At 41.8% G+C, this 9,529-nt stretch overlaps 1 long non-coding RNA gene across 1 annotated transcript; it reads right to left on the bottom strand.

Annotated features, from left to right (window-relative positions):
* Positions 1–1,454: 1,454 nt before the first annotated feature.
* Positions 1,455–2,409, bottom strand: LOC117184494 (uncharacterized). The gene is made up of 3 exons (XR_004469882.1): positions 2,055–2,409; positions 1,896–1,974; positions 1,455–1,832 (listed from the first exon to the last, which is right to left on the bottom strand). It is a non-coding gene; the product is annotated as an uncharacterized lncRNA (long non-coding RNA).
* Between the last annotated feature and the right edge of the window lie 7,120 nt (positions 2,410–9,529).

Raw genomic sequence — 9,529 nt, forward strand, 5'->3', positions numbered from 1 at the left:
ATACCAAGCAGAAGCCTATTACGCACGGATCCCAGGCAGAAACGCATTCCTCCTTCCGCCCTACTGACCGAGGAGCGTTGCCGCGTGACGCACGACGCGTATAAACGATCCAATAGCGTACATGCAGAAAACAAAGATCTCGCATCTCGCAACATTCAAGGAAAACTAAACTTCACTCAACTAAAAGAGCTAAGCATGCATTTAAATTACAAATATTAATACTAATTACTGGAGAACTGTGTTAGTGTTAGTACTTTAAGAAGAGAAAGTGTACTTGTAGTATTAGTATATATGTATACTGTAAAGGGAATTATAATGACCTCAAACGGTTCATGCAAGGCAAAATTCGATCCATGAAGCGGAAGATTCTGTAGTGAACAAGACAGGACTATCAACCTCACCCCTCGTCAAGTTATGCGTAAAAATAAGGCAAAGACTTTTTCTAAGATTATATAAATCTTTATTTGTTTATTTCAATCAATCTTTTAGGGTCAGATGTCAATCTTACAACTGCATTCCAGCTGAGGGCGCGCAAAGAAAACATGTTTTGTTTTTGACTGATTCTATATTCCGACCCTGGTGTACTTTGTACTGAAGACACCATAACACCACAAACAAGAACAGTGTTCGGGTCTTCGTTATATAGGGTTCGAGCACCTCCTTATAAACCCAAGCACGCCCAAGGCCTTATTTACCGTGGTAGAAATATGTTCAAAAAATTTCAGCTTACAGTCCAAGAACATCAATTAATTTTTTTAAAATAGCCACCGCACAGTGTGTGAATTCTTCATTCTAGTAGGAACAAATTGTTAGCTCGTTAGATGTGGAAAAACTTATATAATTGTTTGAAAATAAATATTTTAAAAATATAAACTAATGTTTTTTAAAGTTTTTATATGAAGCCACAGTCAAGAAATACCAAAAAATATATATATACATATATAGGTTACAAATTGTTACTGTTCAGACCAGAATATCTCATTGAAGTTACAAAAGTTGACTTTTTAAATTGTTGTTTATTTTTTGCCTGCACTATTTTTGTTTGAGTTTATTGGCATTGGGGGTCTTAAAATTTACTTGAAATAACGATGGTTGTCAAAATATGTGTCTCTAAGGACAAGTAAATGTTGGTAGCCTATTTTTTTGCTGCACTCCAAGCAGCAAATAAACCTCACCCTGAAACTGAAAGGCCAGCTGAAAAATAGCATCAGTTCAAGGTCAGCAGTCCTAAGCAAAAAATTTAAAATATGTATTTAAATTCGCCATGAACGAGGCTAACAGAATATGTGAGTCTCGCAGGTGCTGGGAGGGGCCTTCATATGCTTTTAGTCCACCAAAGACGATTAAACGGCATTCAGAGCAGGAAAAGATTATTACTCATTTCTAAGGCTAGATACATATATGTTGAAATGCCTTTCAAGCTACAACCTACAAATAAAGGGTGCATGTCATAACGCCCAGTGTCATAAGGCCCACGGGTGCCCTAGGCGGCGTCCGACTCAAGAGTATGTACACTTTATGGGATCGTCACAAACACTTCCTTCTTCTTTATGAGTACCCAGTAAAAAAATCTGCTGCGGACCCTGGCAAATAGAACATTCCACTCTTCAACATGCAAAACTTAAAATTTATTTGGCAACGGATTGCTGAGCTTTTGACTGCAATTCTTGTGGACGAACCAGCATATCACCACCCAGAATTGTCGTAGTTGTCTTAGCCGAATACCCTCACCTCCATCGCTGTGCCGCTGTCCGAGTGCACAACACATTTTTGGTGAAGTCCAGTCCGGGAGCAGTCGCTGTAGCAGAGTGCCCCGCCCCGGCTAATCTCAGCTGTGATGAACAAATATTAGTACAATCCACTCTGGAGAAACAAGAAAATCTGAATGTTCTTACATTTTAAGGGGGCTTGACAAGGTTTGGACACTGGAAATTTTCGACTGCTGGGTGATTTTTCAAAATAGTGCAATGACTTCTAAAATAACAGAGAAACAGTAGCTAAGAAAAAAATTTTGGTTTGGGATGGCAGAAGCTCTCTCACACTATCAGGAATACCTGTGCTATAGGGCGCCATAAAACGTGTACCTTAGCGAGATGAGCACCACTATATCTATCAAACATTTCAGGCGCACAACATTAAGATTATGTATCGGTTGAGCGTGAATGGCCTTCAATGCCCGTCGACACTTCGGCATAATGTAGAAAGCTTCTGAGCTGGCGGTGAACGGGAACATCCAGCAAATGGTTCAGTTCGGGATGCCGATTCTTGAGGATCGTCGCATCCAGCGATTTCTGCAGAAAAAGTCTGCGGCGAACTTCTCCTGTGCTTCACAGCGACAGCCTCAGAAAAAATCGTTGTGCGGAACTGCCGACTACTGGCCGGAATTTGTGCCTATTTGTCAATATCTAGCAAATGGTTCTTAACTTTTTTATCATCTTCAAAGTTTCATTATTGCCCGTATAAAATGTAAACATAATCATAAACATAGATATGCTTTTGAATGAAATATCAAAACTTTGCATACTTTTGGGGCTTACCCGTCCCACAAAGGTGGAAAATCTGTGTCATGCTTACTCATTACTCATTCCCTCTCTTTCACACACTCTCGTCGTGCAATGTATGTGCCTTCTGGCGGAGGAGAGCCATACTGATTGAGCATCTGGCATAAATGTAGAGGCGCGGCTCTAGCTAAGTGTCGGCACTACACTTAGCTCCTCTTTACCATCCTCGTTGTCCTCCTTAAAACAAATATTTTTTTTTTTAAGTCCTCAACATTTGTGAACCCTATCAGTGTGATTGGTTAATTTCTTCACAAAACAGAATTTCACCTAATATTCAAACCCTGATACTTTCCAAAATAACAAAATAAACACCTTTCGACGAAACTTTGACATTTTATTTAAATGCATATGTTAAACTTTGAAATTAAAATAAAAAAAGAACCATGTTGGACCGCCAAATATGACCGCGGGCCATCGAGGATATTTAGTTTTTTCGCGATTTTAGAAAAATAGTCCCTTGCAATGAGAATTTAACCACATAACGTCCAAGTCAAGATACACTTAGATATGCATGACTAAGACTTCACACCATAAAAAAATACTGCTCATACAATAATTTAATTGATTCTTATCCTAACTTGAGTTTTTGCTATAGCCTAAACAACACCAAAAATGGTGATTGTTAAGCCTAAAATTATATAAATGATGACAAAATAATCGACGTTCAGACCTTAAAGAGGTCCTAAAAGTAGCAGTAGTAGCTTATTGTAGGTACACACTGCTGCTGGGAAAGTACACACATACATATACACAGATGCACCAGCTATTAGTAGATTTATTAGGAACTAGCTAACTAGTAGAGCTACATAGCTCAGTTGAGGAGTTGGGCGCCCAGTTGGGGAGCGTCCAAATATCCAATTGTTTGATGGCCATCTTTTTTTCATCCGTCTTCTCCTTAGTGGCCGAGGGTGGACTGTGGATAGCTTGATGGAGCTATCAGAGCTACCAAGTCAGTCGCCGGTCCAGGGCGAGACTGAGGTTGATGCTTCATTCCAGAAGCATTGGGTGTGACTTCCTTAGCGTTCAACTTCGCTGGGTTCCCGCCAATTTTCCCCCTTGAGGCCCAGTCTTCGAGTTCGTTCAGAAAATCGTATACGAGGCCGGACGCGAGTGTCCGGGAGGAGCTAAAAATACGGACAACTTTCCAAGGACAAAAGTCGCGAAGAATCCCCCTTAGGGGCGTAGGACGAGTCGATATCTAGGGAAAGCGATTTGGCATGTTGTAAGTTGCCCCGCAGCGATCATGGGAGGCGATCGCTGCTACCACACTGGGAACCTCGCGCTGATCTGCCGAAGGTTGATCCACATCGGCACCGCACCCAAGAACAAGGCATTCTTTAGCAATAAGCGCTGGTCGTCCTTTAGCTTATCAGTGACCCCGCTCAGCTTGGAATTCGTTGAAATCATCAACCTGATTGTAGAACAGCCAACAGAACCACCATAAATTAAAGCTCATTTGGAAAAAAGAGATTTCGTACGATCCGTTCTTCACGGAAACTGAACTGTTGTCTTTGTGTTTAAATGTACATATAATATTCGAATAGAAACACACGCATACATTTTTCTACTAAACTTACATAATCAAAAGAACCAACATTCGAATTTTCCATTTTCAGTAATTAGTAAACAGTACAAGCACCGACAGAAACCGACACCGATTAAATGAAAATGTCCTTCTCGTTTGACTCACACATTCCACACTGCAGTGAGCAAAACAATGCACAACACATTGAGCGAGAGAGACACCACATGCACTCTCTCTCTCTCACAACTTTTTTCGTAACAGTGTGAGTGCGAGTCATACGAAATAACAGGACTCACTCGACAATTATGCCTTGAGTCAATGTCAGCGCCTAGTGCTCAAAGACTATAAAAGCTAGAGCAACGACGTTTTATATCCGGATTTCTGTGATATGTCACTGCTACAAGTATATTTTCTCGCTCTGTCTCTCTCTAACACACATGTTTCATGGTCGGCTTTGCCAATTGTAAAAAGTGAGCGCCTAGATCTCAGAGACTATAAGAGCTAGAGCAACCAAATTTGGTATCCACACTCCTGAGATATCGGACCTTGACCGTTTGGCCTCAAAATTTCGCCACACCCCCTTCCGCCCCAGCAGAGGACGAAAATCTAGGGAATCCACAAATCTCAGAGACTATTAAGGCTAGAGTAACCAAGTTTGGCATCCACACTTCTGCTAGTTCTCACAATAAAACGTTTATCTCAAAATTTCGCCCCACCCACATCCGCCCTCACAAAGAACGAAAATCTGTTGCATCCACAATATTGCAGATTCGAGAAAACTAAAAACGCACAATCATAGAGAATGCCCATATCTATCAGATTGCTGAATCTGGATCAGATCGGATTGCAGTGACTACGCAGCGCCCGACGTCACGCTCAGACTGATTTTCTGTCTCTCTCGCACGCACTCTTTGTCGTGTCGTTTAATATTAGCGGCGTCTGCCGGAGGAGAGCCATATAATATGAGGGAATTATAATCCGAGCATAAGACCCTAAACGGTTCATGAAAGGAATAATTCGATCTACAAAGTGGAAGGAACATCGGTATACAATTTCTAGTAAGTCTAATAGGAATCGTGAAGTTTATGCGGCTGAAAAGATCACGGTTGTCTATGTCACCGCTGATCAAGTTGTGCATAAAAATCACACCAAGCATTTTTCTACGGTTAACTAAGGATGGGAGGTTTACTAATAGCAGTCTAATAGAGTAAGATGGAAGTCTCACACCTTTATCCCAACTAAGGCCCCCCAAGAGCAAAGAGTAAAAAGTTTATCTGTACTGATTCTATACGGTCCAGGTGTACTTTGTACACCATACACAGGAGCCGTATTCTAAGATCAGACGAACAAGCGAGTTATAAAGAGTCTTTGTTATATAGGGGTCGAAAAATTCCTTTGACCACCTCTTCATAAACCCAAGCATGCCCATGGCCTTATTTACCATTATAGAAATGTGTTCAGAAAACTTAAACTTGGGGTCTAACATAACACCAAGATCATCCACCAGAGTAGTTCTCTCAAGAGAACCACCAAATAGGGTATGGGGAGCCAACAAGGGGCTAGAAAGATGAAATGTCATAACTTTGCATTTCGAAGCATTAAGGTGGAACAAGTTTGCTTTCGTACGCTTTTGATGTACAAAAATGATTGAAAACAAATATTTACACCGTGGTTTTTTAGGCCATTCGATAGCATTTTGTTAGCTCTATGTTTAGTACAAAAGATGGGGTTCATAAAATGATTTTGATTGATTTTGATGCCCCTCAGAACAGATACGAGCAGTAATATTTTTTGGTGGCCTCAAAATCATTTATACTTCTCTGCTGATACCACGTGTTGTGCCGCTAAATATACTTTAAGGCCTATATAACCATCCCAAATGACTTGTGCGATATGGGCACATTGACAAACGGACGACCCTTAGGAAAGAAGGACTGATAGGGTCCAACCAGAGTTTCGTAGCCGTCGCCAAGATGATAAGTTCGGACACAACCTCCAGAACCTACAACGCTCGCATAGTTTTGTCGTAAATATAATTTCAAAAATGGGATATTTTGATAGCTGGAAATTCTCAAAATTCTCTAATAAATTCGTTTTCGAACAAACGGTTCGTTGCGAAAACTTTTGTGGCATTTGCCTCGCTCTAAAACAGCCATACCGTCGATAAGCGTTTTTTTTTTTACTTGGCTCAGATTTATATATGCCTGATACTAGCCTCCTTTTGATCGATTTTTATATTTTTAGACGATCATGGAAAATCTTATTGATGGACGTCATACTAATGCCCAAGAATGCACCAATCTCTCGCTTTGGGACAAGACGATCGTGCTCGATTCCTTCGCTCACAGCATCGATATTCACGGGTTTCGTCCTGCAACGAAGGGCGGTGCAATTGGCAATGGTGCTTTATCAATAACAGGTGAACTTAGCTGAACTTAGCAATCTGGAGCTAAGAATCCAGTTTTCTCGGTTTCTCTTAGTTTTTTGCTAATCGCTAATCGATATTAAACGCGACTGTACAAGATAAAGTTAAGTTAAGACAACAACAAAATGTTTAATGCAAGTGGTTTCTCCGCCCAATAGCTTAAGGCGCGACGATGAATGCTCAGACAACCGATGGCAGTCCTGCCGCCTCTCTCAGGAGGCACCATTAAATGTGGAACCTTGGGCAAGCCAGGTCAGATAAATTATTGTATTTAAATGTTAACTGATGTAAAACTTGATAGCTTGGCTTGCACAATGTTCCACATTGCATGGTGACTTCTGGCAGAGTCGCCAGAAACAGAACTCCTCCCTGGGCTCTTTGGTTGGGAAGGACTGGTTGACTGTTGCGCCTCCTAGGCACTTTCTATTGTGGTACTGAGGACGCTGTCCTCGCTGTTGTACGGCCTTGCCAGTTTTTACACCCGATACTCAAAATGAGTATTGGGGTATATTAGATTTGTGGTGAAAATGGATGTGTGTAACGTCCAGAAGGAATCGTTTCCGACCCCATAAAGTATATATATTCTTGATCAGCATCAATAGCCGAGTCGATTGAGCCATGTCTGTCTGTCCGTCTGTCCGTCCGTCCGTCTGTCCGTCTGTCCGTCCCCTTCAGCGCCTAATGCTCAAAGACTAAAAGAGCTAGAGCAACGATGTTTTGGATCCAGACTTCTGTGATATGTCACTGCTACAAAAATATTTCAAAACTTTGCCCCGCCCACTTCCGCTCCCACAAAGGGCGAAAATCTGTGGCATCCACAATTTTAAAGATACGAGAAAACCAAAAACGCAGAATCGTAGAGAATGACGATATCTTTTCGACTGCGGAATCTGAATTGGATCGTATTATTATTATAGCCAGCATCAAGAAAACAATTTCATTTTTTCTCGCCCTGTCTCTCTCTAACACACACGTAGCATAGGCGGCTTTGCTTAGAGTAAAACATTAGCGCCTACATCTCAGAGACTATAAAAGCTAGAGCAACCAAAATTTGGTATCCACACTCCTAATATATCGGACCGAGACGAGTTTGTTTCAAAATTTCGCCACACCCGCTTCCGCCCCCGCAAAGGATGCAAATCTGGGGATATTCACAAATCTCAGAGACTATTAAAGCTAGAGTAACCAAATTTAGTATCCGCACTCCTGTTAGATCTCACTATAAAACGGTTATCTCAAAATTTCGCCCCACCCCCTTCCGCCCACACAAAGAACGCAAATCTGTTGCATCCACAATATTGCAGATTTGAGAAAACTAAAAACGCAGAATCATAGATAATGACCATATCTATCAGATTGCTGAATCTGGATCAGATCAGATCATTTTTATAGCCAAAGGAAACAAATCAATTTGCAGTGGCTACGCAGCGCCCGACGTCACGCTCAGACTGATTTTCTGTCTCTCTCGCACGCACTCTTTGTCGTGTCGTTTAATATTAGCGGCCTCTGCCGGAGGAGAGCCATACTGATTTAGTATCGGGTATAACCGTAGAGTTGCGGTGTCCGCAGCAACTCACAACGTTCCACCTCGTTTGTAAATAAAATCAAGCACAGCCCATCATCTAGCTACAAATCTCTCGCCCGCTGTAAAAAGCCGATACGACCTGCTCGCAAGTTTCCGATGTTGGGTGGATCTCTCCGCGATATCTAGAGACAATCATCGTTTCAGCGGATGGGCCTCGAACCGACTGTAACCACGACTTTATGTGGTTTATCTTGGGCTCCAGACCTTTCTGGGGTTAAGGATCCGTCGGTAGAACTAAAAACGGGGGGGAACGTTGTGAGTTGCTGCGGACACCGCAACTCTACATTTATACCCGATACTTAGTCTTAGTATCGCTCTCCTCCAGCAGACGCCGCTAATATTAAACGACACGACAAAGAGTGCGTGCGAGAGAGACAGAAAATCAGAAACAAATCTTGATTTGTTCCGTTTGGCTTTATGATGATCCGATCTGATCCAGATTCAGCAATCTGATAGAAATGGGCATTCTCTATGATTGTGCGTTTTTGGTTTTCTCGAATCTGCAATACTGTGGATGCAAGAGATTTTAGTTCTTTGTGGGGGCGGATTTGGGTGGGGCGAAATTTTTAGATAAACCTTTTATTGTGAGATCTAGCAGAAGTGTGGATGCCAAACTTGGTTACTCTAGCCTTAATAGTCTCTGAGATTTGTGGATTCCCCAGATTTTCGTCCTCTGCTGGGGCGGAAGGGGGTGTGGCGAAATTTTGAGGCCAAACGGTCAAGGTCCGATATCTCAGGAGTGTGGATACCAAATTTGGTTGCTCTAGCTCTTATAGTCTCTGAGATCTAGGCGCTTACTTTTTACAATTGGCAAAGCCGACCATGAAACCTGTGTGTTAGAGAGAGATAGAGCGAGAAAGAATGAAATTGTTTTCTTGATTCTGGCTATAATAATTATACGATCTGGTTCAGATTTTGCACTCTGGAAGATATGGACATCCTCTACGATTCTGCGTTTTCTGTTTTCTCGTATCATGGAGGTGGAAGGGGGCGGGGCAAAGTTTTTAAATATACTTGTAGCAGTGACATATCACAGAAGTCCGGATATAAAACGTCGTTGCTCTAGCTTTTATAGTCTTTGAGCACTAGGCGCTGATATGGACGGACAGACAGACAGGCAGACAGATAGACAGACAGACAGACAGGGCTCAATCGCTATTGATGCTGATCAAAAATATATATACTCTATGGGGTCGGAAACGATTCCTTCTGGACGTTACACACATCCACTTTCACCACAAATCTAATATACCCAATACTCATTTTGGGTATCGGGTATAATTATCGTCAATAATACAATTAGGCAAAGAAATTGATATCTGCAACTGTTTACATTATTTGTGCCTTCTTGGCAGACGTGTCGTCACATGTTGTTGCCGCTAACTGTTTGCCTTGACAGCTGTCACAGAAGTGCCAAACAATAGAGTGAGTCC

Source organism: Drosophila pseudoobscura, chromosome X, assembly GCF_009870125.1.
Source record: "Drosophila pseudoobscura strain MV-25-SWS-2005 chromosome X, UCI_Dpse_MV25, whole genome shotgun sequence".
In the NCBI taxonomy this organism is placed as follows: Eukaryota; Metazoa; Arthropoda; class Insecta; order Diptera; family Drosophilidae; genus Drosophila; species Drosophila pseudoobscura.